We start from the raw sequence: 17,589 nt of genomic DNA, 5'->3' as shown, positions 1-17,589 counted from the left end.
TTTATTTAAAAGGAAAATAATCTCAGTTAATAATTGTGTTAGGATGGTTTTGTCAAGGTTATACATAGTTTATTTATGGGACAGCCGTGGCGGTGGTGGCTCTGATTCAGAAGGTTTTTGGAAAGTAAAAAAATGGAGGTCACTGGTAAAGTACCAGTAAGTCCTTGTTTAAGTGTTGTGATCTGTCTTTTTTTATGATAATGGTATGTTTTATAGTTTTTTGTCCATTCAAAAGGTATTACAACTGTTTCAGTATAAAGTTATAAATATGAAATAAAGAAAGTACCATTATGATGTAAGACTGGGCAACGTAGTATGAGTTTTTATACTATTGATTGTTGCTTGAAAAATTTTACTGAATGGTATAAAAAAAAAAAAAAAATCTGTTCTTATCAGTTTAATATCTGATACGTCCCCTATCTGGGGACCATATATTAAATGGATTTTTAGAACAGGGAGATGGAAAAAGAGCTTGCTCTGTCCACTCCACGCATTGACCTGGTATTGCAGTATCTCCAGGACCGGTGCACCCCTTCTTTAATGCAGTTTCTAAAATCAGAAAGAATTGAATTCAATGTTTTTTGTTCATTTTGCTTGTTTGTCGGATTTTGGGATGGACTCTTTGGCTTTGCTTTTCTTCTCCTCATTGGATTTTTCATGTTCAAAGTTGCAGAAGCCAGATTACAAGCTCATTTTGGTTCAACTTCAGCAACTGTGCATTGCATTGCCATGTAATGTGATGCAATGCTATCTTTCTAGCTCTCCCTTTTTACTTCCTTTTGGATAAACAGACATATTAGGCAAGCATTTTGGAGCTTTCACCTAAATAACTACAGGTGGTGAGATAAGCTGCACAATATAATTGACCTTTCAGTATATTGTTGCACACACACCATCTATTTAGCAAATGCCCTTGATATCAACAGCAGCCTTTTAAACTCACCTGAGCTAACAGGTATGTGCGCTGGTTACTCTGCTGCGCTTAAAATTTCTTTTTTGGTTTGCTACAATGCCTTTTCTGAAACGTTGTCTCCTTCTGCTGGAACACTGACTTCTTTCATTTAATGCCTGCAGACTATAAAAGAGAACCCAACCCAAAAAGTTTGGTTGATTAGTCTGTGGCATTCTGTTAAACTGTTGCTTATGGCGGTCTCTGTGAGCTTCTCAGCGACATTCAGCCAGCCAGGTATCCTGCCTGCAGTAGATGGAATGTGGCAATGGAACGCTGGCTGCGCGTGTCATAATAGGCTCTGAGCCTTTATATACCTGTGCACAGCAGCAGCCACCTTCAGTCTGCTGCTGGACAGCCAGCAGCAGCAGCAGCAGGAGAGGTATGTAATCAGGAGCCCTCCTGCTAAGGGTAGACAGCTGCTCGTTCCACCCCACCCCCCGCCTTAATTGGTTCTCCTCCCTTCCAACGGTGTTGAGGCGGGTGGGAACAGCAGGGGGTGAAGGTGCTGTGTTTAAAGAGGTGGAGTTATGCAGATCTAAAACGCGTGGATTGCAGCAGCAGCAAGCCGAAAAGTGCAGGCATGTAAGGGATCTAGAGGTTGACAACATGTCTTCTTAACGGGAGTCCAGGAGCTCATCTCCACAAATGGACTTTTCAGGATCCTTGGGTGGCTCCGTAGTTTGAAACCAATTCTGGTTATCGCTTCTCGGCCTTTTGGCTAAGATCAAGTGTAGTATCTGTTCTTATCAGTTTAATATCTGATACGTCCCCTATCTGGGGACCATATATTAAATGGATTTTTAGAACAGGGAGATGGAAAAAGAGCTTGCTCTGTCCACACCACGCATTGACCTGGTATTGCAGTTTCTCCAGGACTGGTGCACCCCTTCTTTAATGCAGTTTCTAAAATCAGAAAGAATTGAATTCAATGTTTTTTGTTCATTTTGCTTGTTTGTCGGATTTTGGGATGGACTCTTTGGCTTTGCTTTTCTTCTCCTCATTGGATTTTTCATGTTCAAAGTTGCAGAAGCCAGATTACAAGCTCATTTTGGTTCAACTTCAGCAACTGTGCATTGCATTGCCATGTAATGTGATGCAATGCTATCTTTCTAGCTCTCCCTTTTTACTTCCTTTTGGATAAACAGACATATTAGGCAAGCATTTTGGAGCTTTCACCTAAATAACTACAGGTGGTGAGATAAGCTGCACAATATAATTGACCTTTCAGTATATTGTTGCACACACACCATCTATTTAGCAAATGCCCTTGTTATCAACAGCAGCCTTTTAAACTCACCTGAGCTAACAGGTATGTGCGCTGGTTACTCTGCTGCGCTTAAAATTTCTTTTTTGGTTTGCTACAATGCCTTTTCTGAAACGTTGTCTCCTTCTGCTGGAACACTGACTTCTTTCATTTAATGCCTGCAGACTATAAAAGAGAACCCAACCCAAAAAGTTTGGTTGATTAGTCTGTGGCATTCTGTTAAACTGTTGCTTATGGCGGTCTCTGTGAGCTTCTCAGCGACATTCAGCCAGCCAGGTATCCTGCCTGCAGTAGATGGAATGTGGCAATGGAACGCTGGCTGCGCGTGTCATAATAGGCTCTGAGCCTTTATATACCTGTGCACAGCAGCAGCCACCTTCAGTCTGCTGCTGGACAGCCAGCAGCAGCAGGAGAGGTATGTAATCAGGAGCCCTCCTGCTAAGGGTAGACAGCTGCTCGTTCCACCCCACCCCCCGCCTTAATTGGTTATCCTCCCCTCCAACGGTGTTGAGGCGGGTGGGAACAGCAGGGGGTGAAGGTGCTGTGTTTAAAGAGGTGGAGTTATGCAGATCTAAAACGCGTGGATTGCAGCAGCAGCAAGCCGAAAAGTGCAGGCATGTAAGGGATCTAGAGGTTGACAACATGTCTTCTTAACGGGAGTCCAGGAGCTCATCTCCACAAATGGACTTTTCAGGATCCTTGGGTGGCTCCGTAGTTTGAAACCAATTCTGGTTATCGCTTCTCGGCCTTTTGGCTAAGATCAAGTGTAGTATCTGTTCTTATCAGTTTAATATCTGATACGTCCCCTATCTGGGGACCATATATTAAATGGATTTTTAGAACAGGGAGATGGAAAAAGAGCTTGCTCTGTCCACTCCACGCATTGACCTGGTATTGCAGTATCTCCAGGACCGGTGCACCCCTTCTTTAATGCAGTTTCTAAAATCAGAAAGAATTGAATTCAATGTTTTTTGTTCATTTTGCTTGTTTGTCGGATTTTGGGATGGACTCTTTGGCTTTGCTTTTCTTCTCCTCATTGGATTTTTCATGTTCAAAGTTGCAGAAGCCAGATTACAAGCTCATTTTGGTTCAACTTCAGCAACTGTGCATTGCATTGCCATGTAATGTGATGCAATGCTATCTTTCTAGCTCTCCCTTTTTACTTCCTTTTGGATAAACAGACATATTAGGCAAGCATTTTGGAGCTTTCACCTAAATAACTACAGGTGGTGAGATAAGCTGCACAATATAATTGACCTTTCAGTATATTGTTGCACACACACCATCTATTTAGCAAATGCCCTTGTTATCAACAGCAGCCTTTTAAACTCACCTGAGCTAACAGGTATGTGCGCTGGTTACTCTGCTGCGCTTAAAATTTCTTTTTTGGTTTGCTACAATGCCTTTTCTGAAACGTTGTCTCCTTCTGCTGGAACACTGACTTCTTTCATTTAATGCCTGCAGACTATAAAAGAGAACCCAACCCAAAAAGTTTGGTTGATTAGTCTGTGGCATTCTGTTAAACTGTTGCTTATGGCGGTCTCTGTGAGCTTCTCAGCGACATTCAGCCAGCCAGGTATCCTGCCTGCAGTAGATGGAATGTGGCAATGGAACGCTGGCTGCGCGTGTCATAATAGGCTCTGAGCCTTTATATACCTGTGCACAGCAGCAGCCACCTTCAGTCTGCTGCTGGACAGCCAGCAGCAGCAGCAGCAGGAGAGGTATGTAATCAGGAGCCCTCCTGCTAAGGGTAGACAGCTGCTCGTTCCACCCCACCCCCCGCCTTAATTGGTTCTCCTCCCTTCCAACGGTGTTGAGGCGGGTGGGAACAGCAGGGGGTGAAGGTGCTGTGTTTAAAGAGGTGGAGTTATGCAGATCTAAAACGCGTGGATTGCAGCAGCAGCAAGCCGAAAAGTGCAGGCATGTAAGGGATCTAGAGGTTGACAACATGTCTTCTTAACGGGAGTCCAGGAGCTCATCTCCACAAATGGACTTTTCAGGATCCTTGGGTGGCTCCGTAGTTTGAAACCAATTCTGGTTATCGCTTCTCGGCCTTTTGGCTAAGATCAAGTGTAGTATCTGTTCTTATCAGTTTAATATCTGATACGTCCCCTATCTGGGGACCATATATTAAATGGATTTTTAGAACAGGGAGATGGAAAAAGAGCTTGCTCTGTCCACTCCACGCATTGACCTGGTATTGCAGTATCTCCAGGACTGGTGCACCCCTTCTTTAATGCAGTTTCTAAAATCAGAAAGAATTGAATTCAATGTTTTTTGTTCATTTTGCTTGTTTGTCGGATTTTGGGATGGACTCTTTGGCTTTGCTTTTCTTCTCCTCATTGGATTTTTCATGTTCAAAGTTGCAGAAGCCAGATTACAAGCTCATTTTGGTTCAACTTCAGCAACTGTGCATTGCATTGCCATGTAATGTGATGCAATGCTATCTTTCTAGCTCTCCCTTTTTACTTCCTTTTGGATAAACAGACATATTAGGCAAGCATTTTGGAGCTTTCACCTAAATAACTACAGGTGGTGAGATAAGCTGCACAATATAATTGACCTTTCAGTATATTGTTGCACACACACCATCTATTTAGCAAATGCCCTTGTTATCAACAGCAGCCTTTTAAACTCACCTGAGCTAACAGGTATGTGCGCTGGTTACTCTGCTGCGCTTAAAATTTCTTTTTTGGTTTGCTACAATGCCTTTTCTGAAACGTTTTCTCCTTCTGCTGGAACACTGACTTCTTTCATTTAATGCCTGCAGACTATAAAAGAGAACCCAACCCAAAAAGTTTGGTTGATTAGTCTGTGGCATTCTGTTAAACTGTTGCTTATGGCGGTCTCTGTGAGCTTCTCAGCGACATTCAGCCAGCCAGGTATCCTGCCTGCAGTAGATGGAATGTGGCAATGGAACGCTGGCTGCGCGTGTCATAATAGGCTCTGAGCCTTTATATACCTGTGCACAGCAGCAGCCACCTTCAGTCTGCTGCTGGACAGCCAGCAGCAGCAGCAGCAGGAGAGGTATGTAATCAGGAGCCCTCCTGCTAAGGGTAGACAGCTGCTCGTTCCACCCCACCCCCCGCCTTAATTGGTTCTCCTCCCTTCCAACGGTGTTGAGGCGGGTGGGAACAGCAGGGGGTGAAGGTGCTGTGTTTAAAGAGGTGGAGTTATGCAGATCTAAAACGCGTGGATTGCAGCAGCAGCAAGCCGAAAAGTGCAGGCATGTAAGGGATCTAGAGGTTGACAACATGTCTTCTTAACGGGAGTCCAGGAGCTCATCTCCACAAATGGACTTTTCAGGATCCTTGGGTGGCTCCGTAGTTTGAAACCAATTCTGGTTATCGCTTCTCGGCCTTTTGGCTAAGATCAAGTGTAGTATCTTTTGAAAAGGCAGTTTTGTCCTTGGGCTGCCCTAGTAAATTGATGCATATTACACACTGGTTTGGTGCACTTGTTAGTACGCCAGGTGGCTCATAGAGTTATCTGATGGAAAACATGGCCCTCCAGGATCGAAGTCACTAGGCTGGGTAAGTGTGAGGGCTTTGGAGCAATGTGCCCCAGGAGTAGGCGCCCTGGTGGGAGTCCAAGCTTACTGGGACTGGGAACCCCAGAAAGACTTGGCTTCGTAGCACGCCGCACCTTTGCCAATCATACTTTCTGAGCAACCCCCCCTATTCCTGGCCTCCGGGCTAGGAAGGGGAATTTTTATAAACCCGGTCGGAGGTCCGGTCAGCTTTGGGCTGAGAAACCAACACAGGCTCCAACTCCACTAGGGTGGCAGCCTAGATGGAAGCTGGCAGCACGAAAACGGCTCTTCTCCGGCTTCGGCTAGGGAGAGCATCGGAGATCCCTGACCCTCGCTGTGGCCTTCTGGCTCGGAGGGATGGGGATGGTTTATTGGGGACCCTCTCCTCCGGGAAGGGTCCACATGAATCCTCGCCTCGTGCGCTGTTTTGGTGTGACTTCGGTCACATTTTTCAGTGCCTTGGATGCAGCTTCAATCAAAAAATCTGTTCTTATCAGTTTAATATCTGATACGTCCCCTATCTGGGGACCATATATTAAATGGATTTTTAGAACAGGGAGATGGAAAAAGAGCTTGCTCTGTCCACTCCACGCATTGACCTGGTATTGCAGTATCTCCAGGACCGGTGCACCCCTTCTTTAATGCAGTTTCTAAAATCAGAAAGAATTGAATTCAATGTTTTTTGTTCATTTTGCTTGTTTGTCGGATTTTGGGATGGACTCTTTGGCTTTGCTTTTCTTCTCCTCATTGGATTTTTCATGTTCAAAGTTGCAGAAGCCAGATTACAAGCTCATTTTGGTTCAACTTCAGCAACTGTGCATTGCATTGCCATGTAATGTGATGCAATGCTATCTTTCTAGCTCTCCCTTTTTACTTCCTTTTGGATAAACAGACATATTAGGCAAGCATTTTGGAGCTTTCACCTAAATAACTACAGGTGGTGAGATAAGCTGCACAATATAATTGACCTTTCAGTATATTGTTGCACACACACCATCTATTTAGCAAATGCCCTTGTTATCAACAGCAGCCTTTTAAACTCACCTGAGCTAACAGGTATGTGCGCTGGTTACTCTGCTGCGCTTAAAATTTCTTTTTTGGTTTGCTACAATGCCTTTTCTGAAACGTTGTCTCCTTCTGCTGGAACACTGACTTCTTTCATTTAATGCCTGCAGACTATAAAAGAGAACCCAACCCAAAAAGTTTGGTTGATTAGTCTGTGGCATTCTGTTAAACTGTTGCTTATGGCGGTCTCTGTGAGCTTCTCAGCGACATTCAGCCAGCCAGGTATCCTGCCTGCAGTAGATGGAATGTGGCAATGGAACGCTGGCTGCGCGTGTCATAATAGGCTCTGAGCCTTTATATACCTGTGCACAGCAGCAGCCACCTTCAGTCTGCTGCTGGACAGCCAGCAGCAGCAGCAGCAGGAGAGGTATGTAATCAGGAGCCCTCCTGCTAAGGGTAGACAGCTGCTCGTTCCACCCCACCCCCCGCCTTAATTGGTTCTCCTCCCTTCCAACGGTGTTGAGGCGGGTGGGAACAGCAGGGGGTGAAGGTGCTGTGTTTAAAGAGGTGGAGTTATGCAGATCTAAAACGCGTGGATTGCAGCAGCAGCAAGCCGAAAAGTGCAGGCATGTAAGGGATCTAGAGGTTGACAACATGTCTTCTTAACGGGAGTCCAGGAGCTCATCTCCACAAATGGACTTTTCAGGATCCTTGGGTGGCTCCGTAGTTTGAAACCAATTCTGGTTATCGCTTCTCGGCCTTTTGGCTAAGATCAAGTGTAGTATCTGTTCTTATCAGTTTAATATCTGATACGTCCCCTATCTGGGGACCATATATTAAATGGATTTTTAGAACAGGGAGATGGAAAAAGAGCTTGCTCTGTCCACTCCACGCATTGACCTGGTATTGCAGTATCTCCAGGACCGGTGCACCCCTTCTTTAATGCAGTTTCTAAAATCAGAAAGAATTGAATTCAATGTTTTTTGTTCATTTTGCTTGTTTGTCGGATTTTGGGATGGACTCTTTGGCTTTGCTTTTCTTCTCCTCATTGGATTTTTCATGTTCAAAGTTGCAGAAGCCAGATTACAAGCTCATTTTGGTTCAACTTCAGCAACTGTGCATTGCATTGCCATGTAATGTGATGCAATGCTATCTTTCTAGCTCTCCCTTTTTACTTCCTTTTGGATAAACAGACATATTAGGCAAGCATTTTGGAGCTTTCACCTAAATAACTACAGGTGGTGAGATAAGCTGCACAATATAATTGACCTTTCAGTATATTGTTGCACACACACCATCTATTTAGCAAATGCCCTTGTTATCAACAGCAGCCTTTTAAACTCACCTGAGCTAACAGGTATGTGCGCTGGTTACTCTGCTGCGCTTAAAATTTCTTTTTTGGTTTGCTACAATGCCTTTTCTGAAACGTTGTCTCCTTCTGCTGGAACACTGACTTCTTTCATTTAATGCCTGCAGACTATAAAAGAGAACCCAACCCAAAAAGTTTGGTTGATTAGTCTGTGGCATTCTGTTAAACTGTTGCTTATGGCGGTCTCTGTGAGCTTCTCAGCGACATTCAGCCAGCCAGGTATCCTGCCTGCAGTAGATGGAATGTGGCAATGGAACGCTGGCTGCGCGTGTCATAATAGGCTCTGAGCCTTTATATACCTGTGCACAGCAGCAGCCACCTTCAGTCTGCTGCTGGACAGCCAGCAGCAGCAGCAGCAGGAGAGGTATGTAATCAGGGGCCCTCCTGCTAAGGGTAGACAGCTGCTCGTTCCACCCCACCCCCCGCCTTAATTGGTTCTCCTCCCTTCCAACGGTGTTGAGGCGGGTCGGAACAGCAGGGGGTGAAGGTGCTGTGTTTAAAGAGGTGGAGTTATGCAGATCTAAAACGCGTGGATTGCAGCAGCAGCAAGCCGAAAAGTGCAGGCATGTAAGGGATCTAGAGGTTGACAACATGTCTTCTTAACGGGAGTACAGGAGCTCATCTCCACAAATGGACTTTTCAGGATCCTTGGGTGGCTCCGTAGTTTGAAACCAATTCTGGTTATCGCTTCTCGGCCTTTTGGCTAAGATCAAGTGTAGTATCTGTTCTTATCAGTTTAATATCTGATACGTCCCCTATCTGGGGACCATATATTAAATGGATTTTTAGAACAGGGAGATGGAAAAAGAGCTTGCTCTGTCCACTCCACGCATTGACCTGGTATTGCAGTATCTCCAGGACCGGTGCACCCCTTCTTTAATGCAGTTTCTAAAATCAGAAAGAATTGAATTCAATGTTTTTTGTTCATTTTGCTTGTTTGTCGGATTTTGGGATGGACTCTTTGGCTTTGCTTTTCTTCTCCTCATTGGATTTTTCATGTTCAAAGTTGCAGAAGCCAGATTACAAGCTCATTTTGGTTCAACTTCAGCAACTGTGCATTGCATTGCCATGTAATGTGATGCAATGCTATCTTTCTAGCTCTCCCTTTTTACTTCCTTTTGGATAAACAGACATATTAGGCAAGCATTTTGGAGCTTTCACCTAAATAACTACAGGTGGTGAGATAAGCTGCACAATATAATTGACCTTTCAGTATATTGTTGCACACACACCATCTATTTAGCAAATGCCCTTGTTATCAACAGCAGCCTTTTAAACTCACCTGAGCTAACAGGTATGTGCGCTGGTTACTCTGCTGCGCTTAAAATTTCTTTTTTGGTTTGCTACAATGCCTTTTCTGAAACGTTGTCTCCTTCTGCTGGAACACTGACTTCTTTCATTTAATGCCTGCAGACTATAAAAGAGAACCCAACCCAAAAAGTTTGGTTGATTAGTCTGTGGCATTCTGTTAAACTGTTGCTTATGGCGGTCTCTGTGAGCTTCTCAGCGACATTCAGCCAGCCAGGTATCCTGCCTGCAGTAGATGGAATGTGGCAATGGAACGCTGGCTGCGCGTGTCATAATAGGCTCTGAGCCTTTATATACCTGTGCACAGCAGCAGCCACCTTCAGTCTGCTGCTGGACAGCCAGCAGCAGCAGCAGCAGGAGAGGTATGTAATCAGGAGCCCTCCTGCTAAGGGTAGACAGCTGCTCGTTCCACCCCACCCCCCGCCTTAATTGGTTCTCCTCCCTTCCAACGGTGTTGAGGCGGGTGGGAACAGCAGGGGGTGAAGGTGCTGTGTTTAAAGAGGTGGAGTTATGCAGATCTAAAACGCGTGGATTGCAGCAGCAGCAAGCCGAAAAGTGCAGGCATGTAAGGGATCTAGAGGTTGACAACATGTCTTCTTAACGGGAGTCCAGGAGCTCATCTCCACAAATGGACTTTTCAGGATCCTTGGGTGGCTCCGTAGTTTGAAACCAATTCTGGTTATCGCTTCTCGGCCTTTTGGCTAAGATCAAGTGTAGTATCTGTTCTTATCAGTTTAATATCTGATACGTCCCCTATCTGGGGACCATATATTAAATGGATTTTTAGAACAGGGAGATGGAAAAAGAGCTTGCTCTGTCCACTCCACGCATTGACCTGGTATTGCAGTATCTCCAGGACCGGTGCACCCCTTCTTTAATGCAGTTTCTAAAATCAGAAAGAATTGAATTCAATGTTTTTTGTTCATTTTGCTTGTTTGTCGGATTTTGGGATGGACTCTTTGGCTTTGCTTTTCTTCTCCTCATTGGATTTTTCATGTTCAAAGTTGCAGAAGCCAGATTACAAGCTCATTTTGGTTCAACTTCAGCAACTGTGCATTGCATTGCCATGTAATGTGATGCAATGCTATCTTTCTAGCTCTCCCTTTTTACTTCCTTTTGGATAAACAGACATATTAGGCAAGCATTTTGGAGCTTTCACCTAAATAACTACAGGTGGTGAGATAAGCTGCACAATATAATTGACCTTTCAGTATATTGTTGCACACACACCATCTATTTAGCAAATGCCCTTGTTATCAACAGCAGCCTTTTAAACTCACCTGAGCTAACAGGTATGTGCGCTGGTTACTCTGCTGCGCTTAAAATTTCTTTTTTGGTTTGCTACAATGCCTTTTCTGAAACGTTGTCTCCTTCTGCTGGAACACTGACTTCTTTCATTTAATGCCTGCAGACTATAAAAGAGAACCCAACCCAAAAAGTTTGGTTGATTAGTCTGTGGCATTCTGTTAAACTGTTGCTTATGGCGGTCTCTGTGAGCTTCTCAGCGACATTCAGCCAGCCAGGTATCCTGCCTGCAGTAGATGGAATGTGGCAATGGAACGCTGGCTGCGCGTGTCATAATAGGCTCTGAGCCTTTATATACCTGTGCACAGCAGCAGCCACCTTCAGTCTGCTGCTGGACAGCCAGCAGCAGCAGCAGCAGGAGAGGTATGTAATCAGGAGCCCTCCTGCTAAGGGTAGACAGCTGCTCGTTCCACCCCACCCCCCGCCTTAATTGGTTCTCCTCCCTTCCAACGGTGTTGAGGCGGGTGGGAACAGCAGGGGGTGAAGGTGCTGTGTTTAAAGAGGTGGAGTTATGCAGATCTAAAACGCGTGGATTGCAGCAGCAGCAAGCCGAAAAGTGCAGGCATGTAAGGGATCTAGAGGTTGACAACATGTCTTCTTAACGGGAGTCCAGGAGCTCATCTCCACAAATGGACTTTTCAGGATCCTTGGGTGGCTCCGTAGTTTGAAACCAATTCTGGTTATCGCTTCTCGGCCTTATGGCTGCGATCTAGTGTTGGTTTTACTGGCATTGGTTGTAGTTGGAAGGTGCCTGGGGTACCCCGCCTCTTGGCCTTGGGTTCGGGTCCCACTCTTGTAGTGGGGCTTAGGCCCTTGCTGCTATAATGAGGTGGGCTTAGTCCCTGGGCAACGGGTTGCGATCCCAGCTGTACAGTCCTAGGATTGTTCAGCGACTCCTTAGTTGCGGAAATCCCCCATTATTGGTTGCGGAAATCCCCGTTTTCCTGTTGCGGAAATCCTTGTTTCACCATGGATTCAGATCCAGGTGAAATTCCGACCTATGCCCGGTTACGGCATACGGTGCGGTTTTACTTCCATGAGGGAGGTAAAGATAACAGAGGTTTACGTTTTATTGTGGATGATCTTCTTGTGAAATTTTTTTCAATCCAGAAATCCGAGATCCTTGCAATCCAAGACTACCCGAAGCGTGGTGTATACGATGTCACATTCACTGAAAAAGGTATCCACCAAGATTTTTGCCGTAAAATGAATGATCCTGATATAATTTACCAGAGAAAGCCAATCTTTAAAGGTGTTAAAATTGTCGAACATGAATTAGATGTGATAAAAACTGTAATTGTTAAAATTTACTCTCCTTATACAAAAGAAAGCGATGTTATTTCATTTTTATCCAATTATTTCAGCAAAGTGGTAAGCCATGGAAAAGTTATGAATGAGTGCGGAGTTTGGGCGTGTAAGTGGAAATTTACGGTGACATGTATTAAGGACCCTTCAAGCCCGGGGGGCATAAGACTTCCCCCAGCACGTTTTAGAATTGGAAACACGAATGGTGACCTCTTTTTTAATGGGATGCTGGCATTCTGTAGGAAATGCAAAAAATACGGCCATTCTAACTGTGACATTACTTGTGTAGCCTGTGGGAGCAAAGACCATAAAACTGAAAATTGTACAACTGGAATTTTTTGTAGCAACTGTGTTTCCAGAGGTCATGCTTTTTCTCATTGTCCTTTTAGGAATACCTCAAAGAGAGCTCAAGCTGGGCAAACAGAGAGACCTTCACCCCCTGAACCAGAAAAGCCCTCACCCCCTGACCAACCCTCGGCTGGTTCGGACAAGCCCGCGGAGGAGAATGAGGGGGAGAGTATGGAAATACCGACCGAGGATGGTGAGCCATGGTGTACTGTTGGAAACTCGAAGCAAAAGAGGGAACGGCGTGGTAACCCACAAACAGAAACCCCTGCGGAGGGACCGAGGGTGGGTGCTACAGGCCAATCCTCACCTTCGAATCCTCCTGGGAATACTCAAGGGCGCGAACAGTCTGGGCCAAAAAAACGCAGGTTGCACGGAGTGGATAGGGCACCTAAGGAAGTACCCCCACCGGAACCCCCGGATGGAAGTGGGAAACCTCAAACGGTGCCTTTACAGGGTGAGGAGGTTGCCAATGTCCCACCCCCTTCAGAAATGGAGGGGGAGATGGAGATGGCTGACTCAGTGATCCTGGAAACTCCTGAAAATAAGTGGTCAACGTCTGAGACGCATGTGCTCGATACGATTCCCCCAGATGGTGCCTCGATAGGGGTCCAAATGGGGGTTCGTGAGCAAAGAGGCAGGCAATACGACCAAGCAGAGTTGGACAGAATGGAACAAGAGTATATCCTGGGAGGTCTACGGTCTGGGACACTAACAGATGAGGAGTCCTCCGTGACGGGCTCTCTGTTGACGATCAATGATCCCTCATCTCCTGGAATAGAAATATAAACCAGCTGAGGTAAGAGTTTGAAAGAATGCTAAATTTCCTTTTTTTCTCTTATGGCAGGGATTAGCGGTTTTTCTCTTAACGCTAGAGGGTTGAAAACTAAGACCAGAAGAGTTGCTCTCTTTGATTTTTTATCCTCTCTAACAGCTACAGTTTTCTTTTTACAGGAATGCTGCATCCCACACAGTTTAAATTATACAGAATATGAGACTGATTGGGCACATGGACCCTCAGTATGGTCAGGATCAAACGGGTCCAGGTCAGCAGGGGTCGCCATTCTTTTTAAAGGGAATGTTTTTATTGACTCTGTTCAAGAGGTTTTACCAGGTAGAATTTTATTAGTAAAAGCTTTTATTGATGGTTTTAAATGGCAATTTTTAAACTTTTATGGAGCCACAGATAAGCAAGAAAGAGCTGATATGTTGAATATGTTACCCTTATTTATTAATGATTCTGTCCCTCTTATTTTATCAGGAGATTTTAATTGCATTTTAGGTGGAGAAAAAAGGTTCTCAAGCTCCACAAGTAGGAATTATGATAAAACGTCTTTTATGTTAAAAAATGTCATACAAGATTTTAATTTAACAGATGTTTTTAAGGAGTGTAATAAAGACTTGCCTGCAGAGGAATGGGTAACCTGGAGCAACGTGAATTGTAGCTCCAGGATTGATTTTATTTTCTGCTCTAAAAATGTATTGCCTTTTAAATGTGAGCTTTTATCTAATGTTTTTTCTGATCACAAACTTTTATCCTTTTATGTGAAATGTAATGATTTTAAGAAAAAAGGAAAAGGTACCTGGAAGTTAAACATTTCCCTTTTAGAAGACCCCCAAGTTTTATCTGATTTTACTGAATTTTATTTACATTTTAAAAGAATAAGAGACCCCCATATCCCTATAAGTAGGTGGTGGGAAAAGATGAAAAAGAACATAAGAGATTTTTTTATGAAGGTTGGGGTCCAGAAAGCTAAAGAGAAAAGAGAATTTTATTGCCAACTCAACACTAGATTGGAGACCTTATATAAATTGAAGAGCCATGAGATTGAAGTAGATAAAGAAATTAGTGACTTAAAAAGTGAAATTCAGCATACCTTAGAACAGAGAGGTAAAGAGTTAATTTTCCATGCAAAGGTCCAACATGTTGAAAATAATGAAACCTGTTCACGATATTTTTTTAAATGTATGGTGAAAAATCGTGTTTTTATTGAATCAATGGAAGGTAAACAAGACATAGAGGGTATTTTAGCTAAAGTGCATGAATTTTATTCCGAGCTTTTTAACACAAAATCTGTTGATGACCATTTTATGAAAAGTACTTTGGATGAAATTACAACTGTTTTAGACCCTGTCTCACAAGATGTTTTATTACAGAGTCTAACTGAAGATGAGATATCTGAGACCATAAGAAGCTTTAAGTCTGGTAAAGTACCGGGGCCTGATGGTATACCCATAGAATTTTATAAGGTTTTTTATGATATTTTACAGGAGGATTTATTTTATGTTTTTAACGAGGTTTTTAATACAAAAACCCTACCGAACTCCTGGAAGAAAGGTGAGGTCTCCCTTATATACAAAAAGGAAGACAAAACGCAACTAAGAAATTGGAGACCTATCACCCTTCTAAATTGTGATTACAAAATAATGGCAAAAATTTGTGCAAATAGACTTAAAAAGGTAATAGGTAACATAATCCACCCAAACCAAGTGTGTGGCATACCAGGAAGGAGTGTTTGGGAAAATTTGAATCTAATCAAAGATGTAATAGATGACACAAAGTCGAGGGGAAGTAAGCTGGCAGTCCTGTCTCTCGACTTTGAAAAAGCATTTGATAGAGTGTCACACCAATTCCTTTTTAATGTTTTAGCTAAAATGGGTATACCAGAAGGTTTTTTATGCTCTCTCAAAGCATTTTATCATGGTTGCACTAGTAAGGTTTTAGTAAATGGTTTTAAGACAAGTGATGTGTTTTTAAATTCTGGTGTAAAACAAGGTTGCCCTCTGTCCCCCTTGTTATTTATTTGTGCCCTTGAACCCCTACTCAGTGTCTTAAGGAGAGACAAGCAAATCCGAGGCGTCCATTTGCCAGGTGGGGGAGGGCTAGAAGCAAAAGTTACTGGATATATGGATGATGTAGCCATAACATGTAAAGATGACCTGTCTATCCGGAAAACACTACGGCAAGTGGAATACTTCTGTGGTGGATCTGGTTTTAAAGTAAATTTTAACAAAAGCTGTATTTTAAATGTGGGGAATATGATTTTAAATGATGTACCGGTTCCTGAATGTGACTCTGTAAAGATTCTAGGTGTGATTTTTAACGAAACAAACAAAGGTAAAGAAAGCTGGGATCTTGTGGCACAAAAGGTAAATCAAAAACTATGTATGTGGAGGTTGAGGAAATTAACAATGGAAGGGAAGGTACTAGTTATAAAAATGGTAATTGTGCCTTTGTTATTGTACTTAAGTTTGGTGTTTCCCCCCCCCACACATACCTTTACGAAAATAATCAAAGCTTGTTTCACTTTTTTCTGGAGCTCCAAGATGGAGAAATTGAAAAGAGAGTTAGTGGTCAAGCCTAAAGAGAAAGGCGGTAAAGATTTCCCCGATTTTAGAGCTTTTGTTTTAATAAGATTTTTTGTTTTATGTTTTAATGCACTGTCGAAAAATAGTTATTGGTCATATTTCATCCGTTTTAACACAGGTTATTTTATGAAACGTCATGGATGGTTTGAAACAGTTTTAAGTTCCCCATATGCTCTTAATACACCAGAAAGCTATAAGATTTTAGGAACTATTGTAAACACGTATGACTTAAAAGGGAAAAGTGCAGAAGACTTAAGAGATAGCAAGATGATTTTAAATGGTTTCAAACAAAAGGAATCAATTGTACAGATTGGGAATTTTAATGATAATAAATGTACTGACATATGGAAAGTTATTAATGAACCCTATCTTTTTAATTCCCAGAAGGACCTGGCCTGGAGCTGTGTGCATGATTGTCTTCCATGTCGGGCATTCCAACACCGAAGAGGACTCGTGAGAACTGCCAGATGTCCAAGACAAAGATGCCTCGGAGATGAGACTGTTTTACATGTTTTATGGACTTGTCACTTTGCACGACAAACATGGACTACAATATTTCCTTTGCTTCAAAAAATGACAAACATTAAGGATCTTACTTTTGAAACTGTCTTATTTGGTCGTGTGGAGTGCCCCAACGCCAGCAAGAGGATCATCGCATGGAAGACAATCAGTACCATCAAAGAAGCTCTATGGAAGGCCAGGAACATCCTTCTTTTTAAACACGATGTTTTATCTGTGAAAGATGTTTTAGAGTTGGCTTTTAGTGAAATGTATATGTATTATTTATTGGATAAAAAGAGAAATGTAATTTTATCAAAACAATGGCTGGTAAAAGAATGGAACACAGCAATCTAAACACATTGTCTGTATTTTAATGTAATTTTACTGCCTTATTGAACTGAAATCAATTTATGTACGAATGCATTTTAAAATGTAATGATTTTATGTTCATATCTAATGTATTGTAATTAAGTTTTATCCAATAAACGGGTGTACCTATGTTTGGGTACATTCCAAGTCAAAAAAAAAATCTGTTCTTATCAGTTTAATATCTGATACGTCCCCTATCTGGGGACCATATATTAAATGGATTTTTAGAACAGGGAGATGGAAAAAGAGCTTGCTCTGTCCACTCCACGCATTGACCTGGTATTGCAGTATCTCCAGGACCGGTGCACCCCTTCTTTAATGCAGTTTCTAAAATCAGAAAGAATTGAATTCAGTGTTTTTTGTTCATTTTGCTTGTTTGTCGGATTTTGGGATGGACTCTTTGGCTTTGCTTTTCTTCTCCTCATTGGATTTTTCATGTTCAAAGTTGCAGAAGCCAGATTACAAGCTCATTTTGGTTCAACTTCAGCAACTGTGCATTGCATTGCCATGTAATGTGATGCAATGCTATCTTTCTAGCTCTCCCTTTTTACTTCCTTTTGGATAAACAGACATATTAGGCAAGCATTTTGGAGCTTTCACCTAAATAACTACAGGTGGTGAGATAAGCTGCACAATATAATTGACCTTTCAGTATATTGTTGCACACACACCATCTATTTAGCAAATGCCCTTGTTATCAACAGCAGCCTTTTAAACTCACCTGAGCTAACAGGTATGTGCGCTGGTTACTCTGCTGCGCTTAAAATTTCTTTTTTGGTTTGCTACAATGCCTTTTCTGAAACGTTGTCTCCTTCTGCTGGAACACTGACTTCTTTCATTTAATGCCTGCAGACTATAAAAGAGAACCCAACCCAAAAAGTTTGGTTGATTAGTCTGTGGCATTCTGTTAAACTGTTGCTTATGGCGGTCTCTGTGAGCTTCTCAGCGACATTCAGCCAGCCAGG

The 17,589-nt window shown here is 42.9% G+C and overlaps 9 non-coding genes and 1 pseudogene across 9 annotated transcripts; all 10 read left to right on the top strand.

The window, feature by feature from the left end:
* Positions 1–345: 345 nt before the first annotated feature.
* LOC141241904 (U2 spliceosomal RNA) lies at positions 346–535 on the top strand. The gene has a single exon (XR_012306589.1). It is a non-coding gene; the product is annotated as a U2 spliceosomal RNA (small nuclear RNA).
* A 1,115-nt stretch (positions 536–1,650) lies between these two features.
* Positions 1,651–1,841, top strand: LOC141241873 (U2 spliceosomal RNA). The gene has a single exon (XR_012306566.1). It is a non-coding gene; the product is annotated as a U2 spliceosomal RNA (small nuclear RNA).
* A 1,109-nt stretch (positions 1,842–2,950) lies between these two features.
* Positions 2,951–3,141, top strand: LOC141241739 (U2 spliceosomal RNA). The gene has a single exon (XR_012306437.1). It is a non-coding gene; the product is annotated as a U2 spliceosomal RNA (small nuclear RNA).
* A 1,115-nt stretch (positions 3,142–4,256) lies between these two features.
* Positions 4,257–4,447, top strand: LOC141241839 (U2 spliceosomal RNA). The gene has a single exon (XR_012306533.1). It is a non-coding gene; the product is annotated as a U2 spliceosomal RNA (small nuclear RNA).
* A 1,115-nt stretch (positions 4,448–5,562) lies between these two features.
* Positions 5,563–5,678, top strand: LOC141241942 (U2 spliceosomal RNA; annotated as a pseudogene).
* Positions 5,679–6,202: 524 nt separating this feature from the next.
* Positions 6,203–6,384, top strand: LOC141241877 (U2 spliceosomal RNA). The gene has a single exon (XR_012306569.1). It is a non-coding gene; the product is annotated as a U2 spliceosomal RNA (small nuclear RNA).
* Positions 6,385–7,499: 1,115 nt separating this feature from the next.
* Positions 7,500–7,690, top strand: LOC141241727 (U2 spliceosomal RNA). Its single transcript, XR_012306426.1, has one exon. It is a non-coding gene; the product is annotated as a U2 spliceosomal RNA (small nuclear RNA).
* Positions 7,691–8,805: 1,115 nt separating this feature from the next.
* LOC141241716 (U2 spliceosomal RNA) lies at positions 8,806–8,996 on the top strand. Its single transcript, XR_012306415.1, has one exon. It is a non-coding gene; the product is annotated as a U2 spliceosomal RNA (small nuclear RNA).
* A 1,115-nt stretch (positions 8,997–10,111) lies between these two features.
* On the top strand, positions 10,112–10,302 carry LOC141241705 (U2 spliceosomal RNA). Its single transcript, XR_012306404.1, has one exon. It is a non-coding gene; the product is annotated as a U2 spliceosomal RNA (small nuclear RNA).
* Positions 10,303–16,748: 6,446 nt separating this feature from the next.
* LOC141241898 (U2 spliceosomal RNA) lies at positions 16,749–16,937 on the top strand. The gene has a single exon (XR_012306585.1). It is a non-coding gene; the product is annotated as a U2 spliceosomal RNA (small nuclear RNA).
* The last annotated feature ends 652 nt before the right edge of the window (positions 16,938–17,589 follow it).

This window comes from Phyllobates terribilis, unplaced genomic scaffold, assembly GCF_046119375.1.
Source record: "Phyllobates terribilis strain yellow unplaced genomic scaffold, ASM4611937v1 Scaffold_1024__1_contigs__length_465996, whole genome shotgun sequence".
In the NCBI taxonomy this organism is placed as follows: domain Eukaryota; kingdom Metazoa; phylum Chordata; class Amphibia; order Anura; family Dendrobatidae; genus Phyllobates; species Phyllobates terribilis.
The sequence above is the reverse complement of the archived record's forward strand: the minus strand, read 5'-3'. Positions and strand labels throughout refer to the sequence as shown.